The 21,987-nt window shown below is 37.2% G+C and overlaps 1 protein-coding gene across 4 annotated transcripts in view; it reads right to left on the minus strand.

Moving 5' to 3' along the window:
- The window catches only part of DPP10 (dipeptidyl peptidase like 10), a 445,885-nt gene that overhangs the window by 368,068 nt on the left and 55,830 nt on the right, over positions 1–21,987 (minus strand). For 2 of the 4 annotated variants that reach the window (XM_079310525.1, XM_079310524.1), the window contains exon 3: positions 20,861–20,979. The exons of the other annotated variants lie outside the window; for them this stretch is intronic. The gene's annotated coding sequence lies outside the window, so the exon portion shown is untranslated. The remainder of the gene's footprint in view (positions 1–20,860; positions 20,980–21,987) is intronic. 4 annotated transcript variants of the gene reach the window in all.

Genomic DNA, 21,987 nt, shown 5'->3' on the forward strand with positions numbered 1-21,987 from the left:
ACTCTTACATCTCCCACAAGGGCTGCAGAAAACATGCTCCTCAGTATGCAGCAAGCACAATCCTGATCATATCATCACTAAAGCCATTTCTTTCTTCATCACAGCTTCATTTCCTCAGAATCCACAGAACATGAGAGTAACTCACACTTATTGAGTAAAATAATTCACCATTACACTCCCCCAGAAAACAGAAGCCCTACACAATGGAATTCCTGCAAAAAATATAAATTAATAGCAATGGAAATTTCAGATGATTAGTCACTCAGTTTCCATTCAAACTGAGTTCCAGCACCTTTGTCATTCATCACAAAGAGACACAAAGAGCTTCAAGCTGAAAAACTCTCTTCCCCTTTTTCATCAAAACACATAAGAACAAATTCTGCAACTGCAATTTATCTCAGTTCATACTCTATAAAGAATATAATAGAAGTTATGGGATTTTTTTCTCCTTTTCATGTAATTGTTATATTTTTAAACAAATCCACTCAACTTAATATGTACTTTATATTATCATAAGGTTAAAATTATATCATTTTATTCAAACTGAAGATTAATTAATAAGATAATTATTGCTACATGACAAGGGATTTTTTTATAATTTCACATTGGTATTATAACCTTAAGCTTCATCTGTAGCACAGATATCATGGCTTATCATTGATTTTTTTCCTCCTGTAATAGAAATAAATTTCAATTTACTGAAACATCACACCATAAGATAATACCTTTTCAACACTTCAGTGTGAAGTACTTTGTTTCATCTATGCTTAAAATAAAAGTACAGAAGCTTGATAAATCAGGCTTAGCTTCTACATGTGAACACAGTACCTGTGATGTCCATCAGTCAGTCTGTTCTTACCCAAACATGTTTGGGGCTCATTTGTTGCCAGATTTGGCTGACTCACATCTCCCACGTTCTGCAGGAGGGACAAGCAGAAATGCTACTGCTGAAAAGCTGCATCCTGGGATTTCTGTTCACCACTGATGAGGAAATCAAGAGAGACACTCATCCTCAGGGTAAGGAGTCCCAGGAGAACAGGCCCCTGTGGTGTCACTGCTCGTGGAAATAATTGCTCAATGATCTCACCCTGGAGACTGCCAGATAAAAATAATGACAATAGTTATCCTCCTCATGCCTTTCTCTTGACCACCTATTGCTGAAAACTAAGTTCTCCCATGGTACAAATCACTAACTGCTTGCAGTTGGGTATTTTTAAAGCACAAATATTTACTTGCAAGTCCTTAGTGAAGATTTAGTGCATGGCAGAAGAGCTGCTGATCCAACCAGTTCCATTCCACTCCATTCCCCTGTGGCAGCTGCAGCTCACTGAACCACCACAGTCAAAACTTCTTTCTTCATGTGCATAAAACTTTCACACCAGGCAGAAGAATTTATGAGTAAAGGTAATTTTTATGTTTCTAAATACCAGTCATAAAGAAAAACACTTAAAAAGTCATTTTCATGTAAAATCTTAATTTCACCCCTTGGCTCTCTCTGCACATATATAGGTATATTCCACAGAACGGGTGGTCCTTTAAGCAAGTAGAATAACATCAAGGATAGGTGATTTTCTGGAACTTTTTTACATCCAATTCTTAAAAGAATGAAAGGGGTAATTGAAAAGAGGAAATATTCCCTCCCCTCACATAGTTGGAAAATTAAAGTAGTGGGATTCATTCATTTGGATTTGTTCTAAATAGGCTTTGAAAAAACAAGCTGAAAGCTTAAAGAAAAAAGTTATTACTTTTTAAGCTGCAGTTAAATGTAGAAGTGGTTTAAAATTAATAACTATGTGGAAATTACTACATACATCCAAGACACTGGCAGCCCCTTCTCATTAACCATAACAAAACTGGTGGAGCTCCAACAGCATTGCTCTCTGTCCTCACAAATTGACAAATTAATACACTTTCCCTTTTTTTTTAATATTACACAGCATTGCCATATCTTTAGCCACGAGATAGCATTTGAAAAGAAACACTTTTGTCCAAACTGAGCAATTCTCATACATCTTTTCTAATGATCTTTAACATGGGAGAGGTGAACATCAACTCTTGTGAGCCTTGTCACTATTCTTTAGAACAGAACACTTCTCTAAACTTGGCAAAAGCTAATTTCCTTATGATTTTAACAGGATTTATAACAAGAGGTAAACACTGGTAAAGCTGTTACCTGATTTTTCCTGGTTTTTATGCAAAATAATAACCAATTGACACAAGTCTTTTCTGAAAAAAACTGTAAATTAGAAACATGGCACTTAATAAAATCATAGATGACTATTTTTAAACTAATCTAAGACAGAAATATTAATTTTATTCTTCCAGAATTAATCCTTATTAACATTTCCTGAAATGGTCCTGACATATAGAATCAAAAATGAACTAATTTATTTGGGTCCCTTTGATAAAAACTAATCATTTCCCTGATGGATATGTATTAAAATCAGCTTTCTTAATAATCTGGTTTCCCAACATTGTCTGTACATGTTTTTCTCCTCAGAATTTCATCACAACTCCATTTAGACAGGCACTTTTTCAAATCCATCCTATCCTTCACAACCTACAAAAAGGTGCCCTCCCTTCATGGGCCTTGATCCACAGTAATATGTTGAAAATAGAGATCCATTTTTCTTGCCAGACAGGGTGGATGGTTATCTGAAGTGAAAAGTTCCATTTCCCAGCATCTTTCATTGAAACTATTGCCCAGTAATTATGTGGAAGTAACCATTCATCAAATCCATAAAATATCCATTTATCATGGTGATTTCTCCATAAGAAATACAAGAACCAAAATGAATCAGCCAAACCAAACTACATCACATCAAAGTTTTCTAAAAAAAAAAAAAAATAAATCAAAAGGATCAAATGCATTTTCTTCATAAGGCAGAGTGACTGAGGCCTTATAAATGTTAAGCTACCTTCTGTCATTATAGGAAGTTATTTTAATCTCATCCTTACAATTCAAGTCAGTATAAATAGAGTAGCAATTAAAGGTTATTAAAAGTCATCTGATTCAAGTGGAAGTAACAAAATTTTTCATTCCCACACAAACCAAGCAATTTAAAGTAACATTTAAAAGGAAAAACCTTGCAAACCTTCCATGAACAAACCCATTTATATGAACCTTAGTAGCCAAAAACATATATATTTTTTTTAATGGTATCTAACCTGAAGCATCTCAACATAAAATCACCACAAATGCATTAGTGGATTTGTCACTTCTGGCTGGCCTACTACTCATATAATACATCTCAGAACAGCAAAAAAAAAAAAAAAAAAAAAAAAAAACAAGAAAAAAAAAAACTTATTTCCAACTATCCTGATTCTCTGGTGTTGCCTGTTGGAACATGTCCATAGAACATTTATCATCCTGTACAACAAGTTGCAGCTATTGTAGGTGTACACTAAAGTTTTAACTTGGGCTGGAATGCATTTCTGAGGGAATCTCATTGTCCCCTCCTGGCTCCCCAAGCTGGGGTGGGGTTGCAGCACCAATCTGCACATCCCAGGGCACTCCAAAGGCACACTCCAGGCTGTGGATGGGTCATTCTGTGCCTTCCTCTTCCCACTGTAAAGACCCTCCTTATGCAGCTGCATCCTGTCCTGGGATGGCACTGCCAGAGCCACCAGTGTCACCAGGAGCTCCCCACCCTTCCTGCACCATAGGGCTCATCCTGGACTGCATCTCCACTTCATCATTTCTAACCTTCTCCTAAAGTCTGCTGTTAAATTTACTGTCCAGCCACAAAAAGCCACTTTAGAAACAGTACAAATCCATGCTTTGTACCTATATCCCTAGAGAATACATTGGAGATAAGTCTATTACTGCCAGGAATGCAGCAACTAAATCAAAGTTCAACACACTATCACCTCCAATTTCCCAGAGACCTTTCCTTTTTAACCTAAGCCCTTTTCTTCAATCTCTGCTTGTTCTTCATGTTTGCTGTGCATTAAATAATTCCCACTGGCCTCACCCAGGAGCCCCTCAGACATGGGGTAGGGCATTTACTGTCACTTAGTTGGATTTGAGTACCCTCAGTGCATGTGTTGTGCTACTTCAGAGTGGTGGTGATGCCCTTAATAGCATCAACACATACAAAGTTTGAGAAGAAAACAGTAATTTCAACTCTTTAACATCTTAATTCAGTGTTTAAAACTCATTTGTGTATTATTTGCTCTGACAGTGGATCTCAGACCCCTGAAATCTAAATGCTACCTCCCTCCTTACTCTCCCCCACTCACACTCAGCTGAGCTGTCTGTAAGCAACTGGAAAGCTTTGGGCATTTCAGGCAATAGTTTGTTATCACCAAAAAAAGTAAAGTACTATAATACATCTCTATCTATCAGGATTTCTTGAAAAACAGAAATGAGAACTGTCTTCAAGGGAGACACAGCTGCAAGATCTGGGCACAGTGACACCTTTGCCAGTTGAAAAAAATCTAAAAGTTATACTCATTTAAAAATTACATTAAATTTTAAAATATAGCAAAAAATAGAAGCAGGATAATGATTCCATAAAGAATTTTCCCCAAAGTAAAATAAGTCATTACATATTTAAATACATTTGATCATTTATTCAAGACAAATTATGAGAGTATAAACAAGAGAGTAGCAGGGTGAATTTCCCTTTACTTGAAAAGAGCTCTGTAATGCCAATATTTAAAAGATGTTCTTTTTTCATACTCAATGAACAACTATACACTAACAGTCTAAAATGGCTCACTTTACACTAAACAAGCATCTCAGAAGGAAGAAAGCAGTCTTCAAAGTACACTGGAAAAGAATTTTCACTTCAACTACTTGAAGCTCCAGGAACAAAAGATATCTTTAGCTCACAAACCCACATGAATTTATTTTGCTGTAAATCCTCAAATACATAGAAGATAAGTAGCTCAGTACTATAGTTGTGCATAGCACAAAAAGCTTTTTTCCAAATACATTGTTTTACATGATTTGCTAACAGTAACATAAGAAGGAACAGAAGATATATGGCACCTTTTTGCCTCCTGGCTAAAGAAATCCAACAGCAAGTACTCAAAATCTCCCAGTTGGGTCCATCTATCCAGGTTCAGATACAAGAAGCAAAACTATTAGCATCCCTCTAGAAACTTAAGGGTTTTTGAATGAGAAAAATGCTGTGGAAAAAAAGAACAACTAAATACATAATATAGATATACTATTACTGTTACCATAATCTGCTCTGAAATAATATTAGGATTGCCAGGAAACAGCATAAAAGGCCACAGATTTACACCACGTCAACCAGCTCTGAAGATTGCAGATTATTGGGCCAATAATGTGAAAAACTGGCTATTTCCCTGAAGGAAAGTGCCAGTTCTACAGTACTTTTTAGTTAGCCATTTACAGTCAATATATTTAGTCACAGTTTACTTCTTGTTCATGGCAGTCACATGCAGTTAATAAGTAAAATTATTGGTGTCCTGGCATTCTAGGACAAGTGCAATAGAATAGGTCAAAAAAATATGCTTGAATGAAAAAACAAAAAAAGCCAATACAAAAACATTTAAACAGCCCCTGAAGTTTCAAGTCCAAAGAATTCTGGTTTAGTCACTTTCCTAGGTCAGGGAAGCATTGGACACTTATATGGGTTGGATACTTCTGCTTAGAAATTCATGCTCTGAGCACTCAAAGTGCAGAGTTTTACTGCCTTTAAATGGGAAAAAAAGATGTTAAATTGTGGTAATTTGGAGTCAAACCAATGACACCCATTTCAGGAACATTTGGGCACATCCTCTGCCTGGAGTCAAAGTGCTCTACACTTACATTCAAGCAAGCCCTCTTAAACTGAATAATGCACAAGTTCAAGTGGCTTATTGACCTGGAGCTTTAATGATCAAAAAACTCAGAATAGCATGTCCTTAAGGATCTATACATTCAAATCATGGGAAGCTTTTCATCTTAATGGGATAATTTCTGCCTTTTTAACTCCCCTACACTGAAATCCTGTGATAACCTCCTTAGCACAGACTACACTATTTCCAACTTTATATGATACAGAGTACAGGAAAAGTTCTTATTAACTTTGTGCTCTACAATGCTCTGTACCACTGTTTTGCAAATTGTGTTTCATTTAGGACAATTGTTCTCTATGTCTTTCTCATTTTCTCTATATTTTTCTATTTTAGAGTGAAACAAAAGTCTTAAAAAAAAAAATACACATCACTGTAATCACATGGGTGCTTACTTCACAAACATTTTAAAGGCAGCTTTTAAACATTCTGATTGATTTGCTCAGTCATTGCAATGTTAATTTTACTGCTTCATCCAAAATATAAGTTCTCCAGACCATACAAGTAATTACTTAGTTGATACTGAATCTTCTTATTTTCATTCCTCAAGGTACATATGTAATTTTGAGAAGTTCACATGGCATTGGTGGGTTGGGCTTTTTTTAAAGCACCAACAATAATTCGTAGTTTTAAGCCAACTCTGGGAGGTGGGACCAGTTTTCCAGCAGCAAGCTCACAGCTCCTGTAACAGCAATATTTGTACCCTTCTCTTCACAAAAACATTGCTCACAACAGGCACAAGCAGTACATTCCATTTGATCTGGTACAGTCCAGCCTGATGTGACAATTCCTGTGCAAAAACATTCTCCAAAAAGAGGATTTCACTCCCAGAGTTGTTACACTGCAGAGCCTTGAGAAGTTCTGCTGTGCCCAAACCATACTGGTTTATTATTAAGAACCTTTTCCTTTTACCTGAAATGCTTTTGTGCCACCAGCACCAACTCCAGCTGACTCCTCCAGAGCAGTAAAGTTTTGAGCCTGAACACAACACATCATTAGAAGTTAATTTTGTTCAGGGCTGAGCAGGATCTGTTCTAGTCTGGTAAACAGTGATATAACTACAGCCAAAGTTTACTTTTCATTCAGGAAGAGCTATGCAGTCATGGAAATATTCCACACAAACTATAATTAGATGATATTGTATAAATCAAGCTACTCGTGGAATAATTTAGCAAAGCCCACAGTTTATATTTGAGCTTTATGTCTATTTATTGCATTGTTTAATTAGCCATGAGGTATCAAGTCTAATATTGGCTCACAGTTTTCTACCCCCTAACAATTCTTTGTAGTCAGACAAATACCAATGCATTTCCATTGAATGATAAAAATACTGCAGCACTTAAACTGTGATGCATCTGTCTGATATTAATATGACTACCACTGGAATATTGTTTTCCAGAAGAGTCATCCCACCCTTTTTTAAGGGTTTTAAACAACTCAATCCTTGTAAATATTTATATAATATGCTAAGTGGAAGTGGAAATAGATTTTTTCCAGTACAATGGATTTAATTACCATGATAAAGATGCAGCACATACCTGAACCATTCACTTACACTCAGTAAGAACCAAACATTCCAAACAGGCAATTAATCAAAGTCATTCTGAATTAAGTCAAGGCAGTTTGTCTTATTGTTAGGGATTCATTAAATGTCTTAAATGTGTGAATCATATTCATAGTAACTGATGTCAAGTATCTTCTAAATATAAGCATTACTGTACTTATATATAATAGAATGTGCACACTATCATTGATTGGAACACAGAATAATATAAGAAAACCAAAATAATTTGTGTAGAGAGCCTGTGAAATTGAATTCACTTCCAATCTGCTGAAAAAGAATTTCCATTTGACTCTAAACTCCAATTCACAATGCATAAACTATGGCTATTTATTACAGTGTTCTGTCATTTGTCACTTTTATAGAATACACCACATTTTCCAAGCTATAAAATGCCTTAAAATTATGCAGCAATGATGTATGTTATCATTATTTTTCTTTGCCAATGTTTGGATTACATTAAGCAGCTCAAAACAGGGCTGATTTATAATCTGAATAAATAGCAACATCCTTCAACTGTGTGTGTGTGTCTATGAAAGCTTCATTTACTTCCTGATTCTAAATGCTATATTCAAACCAAATATTTGAGCAAATTAAATCTAGAACATCTTGCTGCACTGGACTGATGGAAGTAACTCAGAGGCTGCTGAAAGAGCATCACTTTCCTACAAATACCTCAAGAGGAGTGCAGTGCTGCCAGCAGCTGGCAACCAAATTTCATTTACAGATTCTCATTCAGAAAGTAAAAAAAAAAATCACCACTGAAAGTCAATATAGCAGGCTCTGATGCTGACAGCTTCTAAAAATGTGAATTCCTAAAGAAAGCTATCCTTTAGTAGTAAATTCACAGTTCAGTCACTCTGAATATTTCTTTCCTTCAAAGCTACTTTGATAAACTCATGAGCTGCTTTTCATTTCAAAATTATCCCAGAGGGTCACTTTAGATTGTAGTACAGATGAAAATAATGAGGATCTAGAGTAATGTGAAGAGTTTATTAGAAAAAACTGCTACCTAAGGAGTCTGACAGAAACTTGTATACTCTGACAAATCCCCACAGATGACTACAACTCTACAGAATAGATAACATAATGGATTTAATGGCACATTTCCTCCCCCAGAGAAGTCATAACAAAGACACAAACACCCAGCACACATTCACTGCCCTCACTGACAGCTAATACTGCTCAGTTTGGAGTGTTTTGTTGTTTGGGGTGGTTTTGGTAACCCTACAGCAAGTTACTCCTACAAACTCCATCTTAAATCACAGCTGGACCAGTAAACCCATTGCAGTCTTTTCCTTGAGAACAAACTTTTTCCTTTGGCTTCATTTGAAGCAGCACATTGCACGTCAAGAAAGTAGTGTCAGCAAAAATACATAAGCTCATAAAGGAACAGTCTTAAAGCAAAATTGTCTTCACATTCTACCAATGATAACTACTAAAATACTACCAAGATAAGTACTAAAATATCTTACTCAATTACAAAAATTGAAAAGGAAGAAACATCCCATTCAGATAAAGATGTTGGACCCTAAAAGTGTTCACCCAAATGCACTGGGTGTCTTCTGAGCAAGGGAAGATGAGCCCACAATTCTCTAGAGACATCTCATGCTAGATAAGCATCCCAGCATGGCTTTCTTAGGATAAAAATGTTTAGACAGGTTCAGAAAGGCACTCCAGAGGAAACATATGTTGTTTCTGGCTCTAATGGATGCTCTGGTAATTAACTTTCACAAGGACCACAGGCATATCATTAAATATTACATTCATCTTCAAACACTTGCTTCTAAATATATTTTTGTACATCAAGGTAAAGAAGAATTAAAATTAATTGCACCACTTAAAAGCTTGTTTCTCCAACTTGCTACTTGTTCAGCATTTCCATTTATATGGTCATGCCCTTATTTTGCCTTTTGCTTCCTTGTTGATGTGGAATTTTTTACAGATTTTTAGGACAGGTGAAAGATTTCCAAATAGCCACCTGTATCTTCCTGAGAGTGCCCTAGGGCAGGGGGAAAAAGGCAAGGCTGAGCACATGTGTACAAGGACATCACCCCAAAGCACACCTGCCAGAAGTGACAGGAGGATACTAGGAGCATTAGGAAGAGACTAAGAAAATAAGGGGGAAAACAGAAGAAAAAAAAAAAAAAAAGTAGAAAGGTGAAATGAGGAAATATAGAGAAGAGTGGAAGAAAACAAGGGGTAACAAGCTGGGATTTCCATGGCACAAAGATTTCCAAAGGAAGAAAATTTGCAGTTGCATTAGCACTTCTCCTGAAAGATTCACACATGGCTGTATCTGTAATAAATCAGAAGGGCAAAACCAGAGAACAGCATCTTCAGGTCTGGGATGCTCTGCATGAATCACCTTCACAATATAATACAGTTACTTCAATATTTAATAATTTTAACACCTCTTTAAAAAGCAAGAAAAAAGCCCCACACAGATAATTTTCTTTGTCAGTGTTTGTCATAGAAATTAATTTCAGTCCCTCTGCACAAATTCTGGTCTATTCCCAGGCAGAAAAAATCTCATAGCCCAAAGATGACACACAAATATTTGTCATCAGGAATTCTCTTTTATAACTCAAATCACCAAAATATGTCATTTTCCTCTACTGCCTCCCCATGAACAGTTTGCTGATAACCAACAGATTTTAGCTACAGTGAAAGCTGTAATTTCTATACACAAGATTTCACCTGGAAGTGATCCGTGACAACTACAGAAAGATCAATGAGTGACTTTAGATGTGGAAAAAAACCAAAAGAGCATATATTGAAGGGAAGGGGTAACCCTCCATCCCATCTAAAATAGACACAACATCTCAAAGGGGAGCAAAAAAAGATGCCATTCTTTAAATGAAGGGCTGTGGGGTCATTCAAACCTCTGAAGGAATTTTAGCAGCAGAGAAAATATTTCAAGTGAAAACAAGACAGCAAAGCCTGTGATGATATTGAGAGTTGTCAGGATATAACCATTGGGAGAAGAAAACACATAGCAAGAAGTGATATTAAGAAAGCAAAAAGGCTTTGGAAAACTGAGAAACTTTGATTTGTTAAACACAAAGACCCAACATGCTACCCAAGACCACTGCCACAGCATTAGACACCCATTGAAGACTGGGATTGTTCCTGATCATATCCAAATAAAGGCACAGTTTTAACTAGAAAAGGACCAGGCTCTCTGACCTGAAATCCTAAGGAAAAGAAAGACTCCTCTTGAAAGCCTCATGACAGACATATCAAGTGACAAAGGCAACACCTAAAATCACATTTTTGCAATGAAGAGCCTGTTGCTGGCACATGCAGAAATTTTCTGCTCTAATGGTTTGGTGCTTTCACATTAGATGGAGCTGCAAGAACTCAAATTGCCTCCCAACCCAACCCCACACCTAAAAGGGACATGTGAACCTCTGGGGACATGTCCCTCACTACTCCCCTTCCAGGAGCACTCACAATAACTAACTCTCAGTCTGATCTTTTTATGAACTTCAAGTTACTTTGCTGATCTCTGAAAAAGTTAATCTCCACTCTCTAACCTTCAAAAAGGACACGGGTTGACAGCAATTTTCACACCAAACATGAATATATCTTGAAAGATTTTTATGAGGCAGCAGGATTAATCTCCCAAGGAAATGTGAACAGCTGGGTGGTTTTTATTTACTCAGAAATACTGGGACAAACCTGTGGTCCTCTCAATTTTTGGAAATACAAAGACTCTTCAAAATAACTACATGAAGTGTTTTTGGTTTTGCAGCTAAATATTTGTGAGATTTTTTAGCCTCACAGGCACTGATTTGCAGCAACATTCAGAGCCAAGACACATTTATTATATCACATGCACAAGCCATATTTTACACTAAAATTCATTCCAAATGAATGATGTTTATACTGATGAAAATCTCATTAAATATGAAAGCCACAGGCAAAAAGGAAAAAATGCTGATTTTCCTTATCTATTAGAATCGGTGCTGATTGCTTTCAGAGCTGAGAAAAATGCCAGTTTCATGCAGCTAAATGTACTCTCCATAATCCATTTATCCCTCAGTGGAGTTACAGTCCTTTGCCTTCCAGAGGCAGGAATTGCACTGTGCTGCCACCGGGAGGCACAGTCAGATTTTACAGTTTGCAATTTCTCCATTTCTGTCAGAACAGCCTGCCTGAAGAATCTAAAGACTAAAAGATATATTCAGCTTTGCTCCAGCAGAAGATATGAAAAAGTTATTCAGTGACTAAAAAAATTCCAAAATTCTATCCACACAAAAATATGAAAGCAATCTACTGCCAGAGTACATTTTAGTTATTTCAAGTTGAAGTGTGAATTTGGTTTGACATGAAGGGGCCACCCACAAAAATCTTTTAAGATGGATGTTTTATGATGTCCTATAGGTGGCTAAAATTCAAATACAGCAGTAACCACTTCCAGTAGCATAGAAAGAAATTTTCTTAGTAAAAAATACAATTATATTCTGGTAATTGGAGAGCAGAAGATGAATAATCATTTCATTAAAAGCAAGCGTGGAGTTTTTAATTGCAATTTTAATGCTGTAGGCTATAAATAGATCCGAATTCAACAGCAGAAATGTTGCTGCTATAAATTATTTTGACTTCAATTATGCTTAAACCAGTTAGAAAACAAACTATTACTTGATAAAGAGACTTGGTGCAGCTTTTACAAAGTTGCAGTCCCTTTAAATTAATTTTCAATTCAAGTCTCTTCCACAGTGTGGATAAAGAGGAGGAAAAAGACTTGAAAGTGTTGGAATATGAAAAAATAACAAGAATGTGAATACTGTCAGGAGTCTCTCACTTAAAGAGAACTGTTTTTTGTGAAAGGGATCTGAGATATGAAACAAATGCAGGTACAATGCCAGGCACTGATCTGTGCAGCCATGGGGTTTGGGGATGGAATCCACTCATCAGGCTGAGCTGCTCCAGTGGGGTCTGAGCTCCTCCTCCAAAATGCAGACCCCAGAACAGACGTGCCCAGGGTCAGGGTCTGCCTCTGGCTCTGCCCTGCCTTGAGGCAGGAGGAGAAGCCTGAAGTGCTCGTGGAGCAGCTGCTGGAGCACACAAGTTCACAGAGAACCCACCAGGAGCCTCACACAGCTTCCAGACCCAAGTCCCACCTGTGGCTCTCTGGAGCTTTCAGAAACTTCATGGTAAAGATGCAATAATGCAGCATCCCAGACTAAATTCAGGACTGTAAAATACAGCCATTATATTTTATCACTTTATCAAGTCCCATGATGATTTAAATAACAAATATGATACACAGCTTCCATGCAGAAAGGTAATTGTGGGTACAAAATCTGCTTCCTTCTAACTGTAACAGTGCACACTGCATTTAGCTAAAACACCTTCAAAAACTGCTTTGATAAATGCTGTTAAGAAAATAGGTGGTTTAGGAGAGAGATAATCTAAACATGATTCAAACCAAGTGTGGTACTATTGCTGAATTGCAAAGAAATCTGATAGCTAAAGTACCATATTTATAATATTGTAGGAGAAAATATTCCAAATTAACTTTTAAGTAGAATAAGCAACCACTATGAAACAGAAAAGCTGAAGAAAAAAAAGTAATAGGTTAGCAGTTGGGGGTCTCCCTGTGTAGCAGGGAGTAAGTGATCTAGACTAGTGTTTTCAAAGATTTATCTAAATAAATATGAAGTGAGACAGATTGGCAGCCATCTGCAATTTACCACAACATCCGGATGAGTTAAGTACTTAACTTCCATCACAGTCAGCAGGAGCTGGATGCTTAATGCATTTGGATGCTTTAGAAAATCACATTAGGCACCTAAATGTGTAAAGTGCATAAATATATTTCACTTCACAGCCTTTAGGTTTTAAGTGTCTTAGTCCTGTAGTTCTCAAATGGGAATAACTGTGTTTGCCTAATTCATGGGGGAATAGGAGAAAGCAATGAAGACTGAGTGTTTGGAGCCTGCAGCAGTAGTGTGTAAATGCCATGGAGGAAGGACAGATTGAGGGCAGAAGGGTGACTGCATGTGAGGATACTGTCAGGAACATGACACAGAGAAACACTGTGCAGTCCCAGCCAGAGAGAAACCAGAGTCCAGAGAGTGAATACGAATTATTTAGCAACTTATGCAGAACATATGGAAAGCAAATTCTTCCATGAAATCAGCAAGTGAAAATATCCACTTTGAAATGTCCCCTCCTGTCACTCTTCATGGAAACAAAGCAAATGTAGATACTTCAGTACCCTTCACACTGTGACCAATCTGTTTTGAATCCCTCCTCACATTTTCTACACATTCAAGCTTTTTGTCTTTTGCTTTAATATCTGTATAATTCTTTTCCAATCTAATAACAAGCTCTCCATCCCACTAACAGTAATAACAAACATCAGGGTGGGGACCCACCCACACCTTCCTCCCAGAGTCCAAAAAGGCAACAAACAAAACTGTAACAAACTTGTAATTGCAATTGTCATGACAAATATGCCTAAAGCTTTAGGTTGCTTTAAGTTTAGATTACTCAAAGTATCTGAAATCAAACTAACTTATGCACTTAAATTCTCCAGTACTGTCTTAAATATAAAATCAATGCAATCAGTAATTCACAAAAAAAAAAAAATCAATTTTGCATACTCCAGAGAAGGCAGGTATCCATTGCACAGTAATTGTTACACAGCTACTAGAAATGCTCAATAAAGAAAAATGACCTTGAAAGCCCATCAGCAGTGCTCTCACACTTAGAGCTCATGTGCTGCCCGACACTGAATTAAGGCTTCTCTCAGTAAACTCCATTTCTGTTTGAAGTGGAAATTCCATGAAAACAATAGTATTATTTTAGAGTGCTCCCTGTGTGGTGCTTATCACTGCATCATTGGCCTCCTCTGTTCATCCCAGAACTGTCCAGCAAAATATATCCCAGTTGGAATATTGCAGGGGACTGCTGAACCAGGAATATGCTGACCCAAACCCAGGGCCATCAACTGTGCTTGATGGTGAGGTCAGGTAGTCACAGGTCACTGCTGGTGAGGAAGTGCACTCACACAGTTTTAGAGTTGAGCAATTTCAGCATTTCCACTGGATATTTATAATTATTCTAGTAGTAGCCATAGGTGTTTCTAAAGACCTTGGTACAAACTTGAAAACCCTGGCTATAGCTCCAGAAGAAAATTCTCCACTGTGATAAATCTAAATGGGGATGCTTTGGCAAAATATATAGCATTTTTCTCTCCATCATATTTACTAGCTTGAACATACTTTCTCCCCATTTGGTTTCTTTCAGTCTTCTGCTTTCTTCCAGAAACAGAGGAACATTTATGTTCATCTTTCCTCTCTGTTCCTGCCAGCAGCACTATATCAAAGGCAGGAAAGCACATCATAAATAAATGCTATTATTGCTAGAACAGTGAGAAAAACACTGTTTCAGTTCAATGACCAAAAAAGATGAAAAATTAATTTCAGGTCATCCCAAACTGAACAAGGCCTCTCAGGCCAGCAGGTTTATTCCTCTAGAGCTTCTTGCTTTTGCATTTTCAGCAAATTCTCTAAGTACACTCGTAATATTTATGTCAAGGCCATTAATGAATATATTAAACAAGTCTGAAGCACTCCACTTTTTTTCCTGACCCATTTATTATAGAGTAGAATAGTCCAGGTTAGAAGGGACCTTAAAGATCATTCCAACCCCCCCTGCTGTGGACAGGAACACCTTCCACTATCCCAGGCTGCTCCAAGCCCCATCCAACCTGGCCTTGGACACTTCAGGGATGGAGCAGCCACAGCTCCTCTGGGCACTCTGTGCCAGGGCCTCTCCACCCTCACAGGGAAGAATTTCTTCCTTCTACCAAATTTAAATCTATTATTTTTCAGTTTAAAACCACAACTCCTTGTCCTACCCTGATAAAAAGTCCAGATGTTACTAGCTGGACTGGCCACCAGACCAGAGGAGCATTACTGGGGGAGAGGCTTCTAAAAATCTGCCACATCAGTAACACACATATATCATTGCAACTAAAGTTTCATATTTTGTTAGTTTTATCACTCAGTGCAAACTGGACTTGAATTTTGCACTGAGCCACCTCAGTGCTGCCCTGGTGTTTGTGAGCACCAAGTGTCTGGATGAACAGTATCAGAGTGCAGCCCCAAGCTTTCCTAGAGCTATTACAGGAATCCTCTGATCTCCATGGGGGAAAAGCATATATTCAGCTAATATTCAAATGAGCTGATGAGCTGCCAATTGAGACTGAGCATGTGAACGCTGAATTTTCTTTCCTTGCTTCTGCTCCCTTCCCCTCCCTATCTCACAAAGAGGATTCCTTGCTTCACTCATCCCATTAGGTTTTTGTTCTTGCACACACAGAACAGCTCATGGATCAGGCAAGACATAATTAATGCTGGTCATGAGAGAAATTATTAAAAACAAAGTATGTATTAACTCTCTTGTAATCACAAAACCTGATTCATTACCTTAAAAGATGACAATTGTCAGAATAAAAAGGTTTGACTGCACCTGCTGTACACTAAGAGCCTGCACCCCATAGGGGAATCAGCTCCCAGCCAATACCTGGCATTAACCCCTCAGAGAAGGGTCTTTTCCTCTGTACTATTGAACTTACTTTCTGTTACCATAACCAAGGTCACACAGTCCTTCTGCAGGACATCTCTATCCTTATTCACAGCCCCTTTTACCTTTGCATCTTCAGCAAGTCATACCAGCATGCTCCTATCTGTGCTAAGGTCTCTCATAAAAGCATTAAGCACCACTGACCTCAAAATCAGTTAATAATGCCAGCTGCTGTGTCCCATAACCAGCAGCCTTGGTTCCACCACAAGCTGATGGTTCCTGAAGCCTCCCACACCCCATCAGCATTTGGGGTTTCCAGCCCTGTGAGTTTCCAATGGCTTAGCTCACTGATTTAGGTTTTTCAGCTGCAGTAGTTTCCAGTGGTTTCTTAGCTCATTGGTGAGGTTCACTGTGCACCTATAATGTTATCAGTGCTGCTTCAATAACCACTGACTTTGGTTAGGTCTTCCAGCAATGGTGAACTAAGCCCAGACAGGAATTAAACTTGTTTTCCATTAACAAATCAGAACAACATTTTCTTGCCTGAAAATACTGGATTCTGTTATTGAAACTGCCCAACTTTTCTCTGGCATTTGTTAATTTATCTGAAAGCAAGGAATATGTTATGAATTTATATCTAAGAAAATCTATTCAACCATTTTTCACATACTTTCACTGAGCTCATTCTTTGCAATCAACTAAATTCTGAGTAAGATAAACACACATATGGGACACAAGCCTAAATTTTCCTAAAAAACTACACTGAAATGGTTACAGACTGCTGCTATACTAAGAACACTACAGAGAAGCTTTGTCCTTTCTTGGCTCCCAGCAAGTGCCAATCACAAAAAACTTTGATTTTAAAGCTTCAGAAATAAAGAGCAGCAGATAAATTTGCTGGTATCTGGATTTGCAGAGAGTTAGGCATGAAGCTACACCAGAAGTTAAAATGACAAAACACCTGACCCTGCCAAATGGCCCTCTCCTTCCCTGAATTATTCTATATTCCAGAGTAAAATTCACATTATATCATAGGTGATAGCATACAAATTCTTGACAAAGAATATTGAAATAGAAGCTTTCACCTTCAGAACTAAAGCAAAAGTCTTCAGTAAAGCTAATGTTCAATTCTGTTATCTTTTTATATGACCCACAGGCAAAAAACAGACACCTTATCTCTTCAGCAGCCAGATAATCTTACTTGGTTTTATGAGAATTTTTTTCCAAGTTGGAAGCATCAAGTTTATATATAATAAGCTGTCCTTGTTAGATTCCTTATCTTAGGCCTCTATAAGATAGCACAAAGAACTGGATTTTTCCTATTGCCTCTTAAACATATCAATATTAGTGACAGAAATTTGGCTTAGGTACCAGAAATCATATTCCTCTGTCACTGAATTTTTAAATGACACCCAGCCTCCACAATCTGCATTCACAGAATTCTAAGCACATTTAAGCTAAAAGTTATTTGCATAGTTGCATTTAAATTGGTTATTTTGTCCCACTTGCAGTGCAGTATCAAAAGACAAGGAATTTCACCCAAACAAGCCCTAAATATCATAATAACAATCTCTGTCCTGCTTGCTCTGTACTACAATAACTCTTACCTCAAGCAGGTCCATTCTAAAAAGTTTTTCCCAAGTAATTAGAGAAGAAATCTTACAATAAACTCCAGACTACCTACACTGCATTTTGGAGATTATTTTGCTTGGGCACAAATGAAAAAGAAATGTAGAATGCCTTTAAGAAAGCTGCTGCAAGTCAAAAAAATCTGAATCTGGTCTAACACACAGTGGTATGAATCAAGTACTTTCATAACTACCAGTTTTGATAAACAGAATAACAGAACATGAAAACTAATTTGGAACATTTGTTCTGTACCTTGAAGATCACATGTGCTCACTCGGGCTGCAGGAAGTATCCATAGATTTCCCAGGAAGTTTCTGGTTCAGGGACATCAACAACTGAGGATTTTGCACCATGTTAGCAAAGCTGCCCACCAGGAGAAAGTGCCCTTGGTGAAAAGGCCTGGAGGGAAATGGCAAAGCACCCTCAGAACAAAATTGTACTTGTGTGATTTACCAGGTGAGCTTTACCTCATTAGCAAATTCAGCTGATGATGGGGAACAAGGCAGGGAGCAATCTGCCGATGGGCACTCCCTGGTTAGCTACAGGACAGCCTGCCTAATTAAGCACAGTGCAAACACCTGGGTACCACAAGTGGTGAGCAGTCAGAGGGTAACTTATCTTTATTGATGCCCAAACAGGATGAAAAATAAACATTTGTTGTCATGGAGGAACTACACACTATTCTTTGCAGATCAAAAGTACTTCAAATCACTTGTTAGCCTGTCATTTAACTAATTTATCAAGACATAGTCCAGTCTCCTAAACATTGAGCTATACTTTTTCTGCCAAAAATCACAGATCAAAGGTTTAATCAAAGATTTAACAATGAGATAATTCTTATAGGCAGACCACTGAGTTTTCAGCCATGGATATTATTTTTATGATTTGATGATGTGTGGATTTGAACTATAATTTATGGGCTACAATTTATCAGATCCTTTTTAACTGCTTAAATAATAGCCTACTTATTCACAGTATAGCATAAAAGAGCAATGTTCTTTTTTCAACTTTCAGAATATTCTGAAGCAAGTTAGCCAGGGCATCCCTCTAAATTACCACATGTAAATTACTTAAAAATTTTAAGAGCCCCTAATTAAGTCAAAGTAAATAATAAGTTTAGAATGCTTTGGGTTGGAGGGAATCCTAAACATAATCCAGTTCAAACCCTCTGCCATGGGAAGAGACATCTTCCACTATCCCAGATTGCTCCCAGCTCCCATCTAACCTGGCTGTAAAAATTTCCAGGGACAGGGCAGCCACAGCTCCTCTGGGCAGCCTGTGCCAGGGCTTCACCTCCATCATAGTGAAAAATTTGTTCCTTAATATCCCATCTAAACCTATTCCCTTTCAGTTTGAAGTCATTCCTCCTTGTCCTATCACTCCATGCCCTTGTAAAAAATTCTTCTCCAGTTTTCAATTGCACAATACAAAAAGAAAAAATAAACAACTTATATTTATGCTAAGTTTTTCAATAAAATTCCAGAACTATTACTTGTTAAGAAATCATTGCATGAAGATGCTAGTTATAAAGTGATATAATGAATGAAAATGTTTTTATCAGCTCTGTTTGCACAATTTCTTGAATTTTGTCAACAGAAAAGAAGAAAAAGATACCCACATTTTCATTAGAAGAAACTACTTCCTTTTTTCCCAATCTACATGAAAGCAAACATGTTCCCTTGTTGCCACAGTACCAGATGACTGAGTTGTCCTTACAAATTTATTCCACAAAAATAAAGTATTTATTCTTTCCCCCTTGAAATGCTTCTTTGATGTGTGTTCAAAGGTGGGTGAGCAGGTGGTAAGACTGCTAAATGCTCTTCCCTGCTCCTTCTTTTTCCAGAGCATTGAACCACAGACACATTTATAAAACAGCAAATGTTTTCCTGCATGGGTAGAGAGAAATGCTCCAAGTAACAGAGGAAACCCTTATCCTTCAAAGCATTGTTTCCTAAACTAACAGATGTAAATCACCTCACAGAATCAAGAGGCACACCCAAACACATAAAAAAGAACTGGGTAGCAAAAGCAAAGGAGCACAGCTGCCATTAAAGATTTACAGGGTTTCATAATAGGGCCAGCATTGCCTGCAGAGTCCACCTAGGCAATCTCTGCCTCCTGGGACTCAGGCACAGACTATTGCTCCTCTGAAAAAAAATAATTTAAATTGTTGGTGCCTCCACTGAAGCTGACAGCCAGAGTGGAACTGCTTTTCTTTTTGTAGAAAATGCTGGAATTTCTAATGAAAAAAAACAATGTGATTTCTGTTCTTTTTTCCCCAAACATTAACACAGTTCTCACACTCTATGGCAGGGAGAATGGGGGCCATGCAGCCTAAAATTTGAAGGTGTTTCTCCAGGAAACATTCACCTGCTCTGATGTACTGCCCAAGGACCAGGGACCCATAAAACCCACAGATTTTCCATATTTAAAAACCAGTGAAACAGATGGAATCTAAGGCAAAATATGAAATTCAGTGAGCCAAATTTTCACCTGGCTAAACCAGGGAAGTCTTCACTGAGTTCAGAGACCTCAATTTACACCAAGAAGAGTAGATGTACTTTAGCAATTTTTAGCACTTTGTCAGCTTTTTCCCTTCTGCTTGCTGATTGTTGATCCCATTTCATGAGAAGTTACAATTAATCATGGGCAAGGAAGATGATAGTGATACACAAAAACCTTTATGATTTTTGATACTAATCTAGGTGTAACTAAATTTGATGTAAAAAACCCACATGCAATTAATGAGTAATCCCAGAACATCAGAAGGTTTGGTTTATCCAGTTTTTTATTAATGAAGTGAGCAGATAAGGACAAGGGTAGTGCATTAACTTTTTAGAAAAATGCACAGTTGTTGGGCTAATTACCATATTTTTAAAATACTAATGAATATTTAAAATTTTTGCATAGATTTTAACACTAAATTCTGCAACCAAGCTATCTGCTACATCTGGAAAACAAAGTTCTAATTAGATCCAAAAGTATTTTATTTTACTTTATTACCTACTTGTGCAGCTTTCCTTTTAGATGAAAATTTGTTCACCAAAAGAAGGACGAAATTTTCTCCACAATTTATCTTTTATAGCCTATAAACCATCCTGCATGCAATAATTTCATCTTTTTGTTGTTGTTGTTTTTTGTTGTTTTTTTTAAATCAGAAGTAAAATACAGATTCTGTTCAGTAAAGTTCAAAAAATATATCAGGTTTGTCTTCTGGATATTTCCATTACAGAACAGCTCACTTAACCTATGAGCAGAGGTCTCTGGAGAACCTGGGGAAAAGAAATCTCTGCAAGGTCATGTTTAAAAACTTACAGTGCACTGTTGATTTAATGATAGCAGAGACTTTCACAGAGTTCCTTGGTGGGAGGAGGTGAGTTGCTTTTCCAGGAAATCCATTTTCTGTTCTTGTTTTGTGCTGAGGCTTTCTGTTTCTGCATAAGAAAGTTGAAAAACTCAAGTGCTTTCAGGTATTTTCTAAGTGAATCACACTCATTTAATAGGAAAGGGATTCTTTTCAGTACTTGTAAATATTGTATTTGAATTAGGTTTATTATTTGAAATATATTAATCACCAAACTGAATCATGAGAGGATATTAAATGTGGAGTTTTTTACAAAATTGTTTAAATAAAATATTCCCACAGTTTCAAAGTTTTTTCCTCATATTTCATGAGCAAAGCAACACAATGAAGAGAAACCTTTCCCATTTGGACAAATGAGTATTTTCCAATTACAAAAATCTTGTTACAAATACTTTGTCTGATTTACAGCAGCAGCAAATGCCATCAAATTTAATGGGACATTCAGTTAAAAGCAGGTCAAATTAGTTTACCAGCTTTCAGTGATAATTCTGAAATGGTTTTTCTATTGTCATACAAAACCATCCAAGTTTTGCAATATTCTGTCCTGCAACCTTGGCCATATCACCTGTCATAAAACCAGGCTCTGTCAGAAAAGGAGAACAGCCACAGACTCCTGTTTAACAGCAGAGAGATGTGAGTGTGACCAGCACAAAGACAGATCTGTGTATTTCCTTCCCCACAGAGCAAACAAGATACTCACCTCAAAATCCTGTTAGAGCCCAAAGCAGCTGAATTGGTATTTGGGCACCCCTGGGATTTTAAAAAGCACCACAGTAGTTTAAATGTATCCCACTGATTTTCAATAGAGTGTAAATCACATCTGTGATTTTTGGAGCTCGGGACAAATAATTGTTTTGGCAACACTCTCACTGTGCTATTAAAAAGCCAGTTTAAAAAAACAAGAGAGTTAATGCATCATTGGAAATTGGAATTGTAGAATTTCACACTTTTTTTAGCAATAAACATTTATACTCAACTGACTCTCTCAAAATTTCATTCTCTTAATTTCTTTTTGATTTAAAATGACAGAAGGAATCTAAAAATATGGTAGGAATACATTATCTGATCTCCTCTTCTT

The sequence above is a fragment of the Erithacus rubecula genome, assembly GCF_903797595.1.
Source record: "Erithacus rubecula genome assembly, chromosome: 8".
Taxonomy (NCBI): domain Eukaryota; kingdom Metazoa; phylum Chordata; class Aves; order Passeriformes; family Muscicapidae; genus Erithacus; species Erithacus rubecula.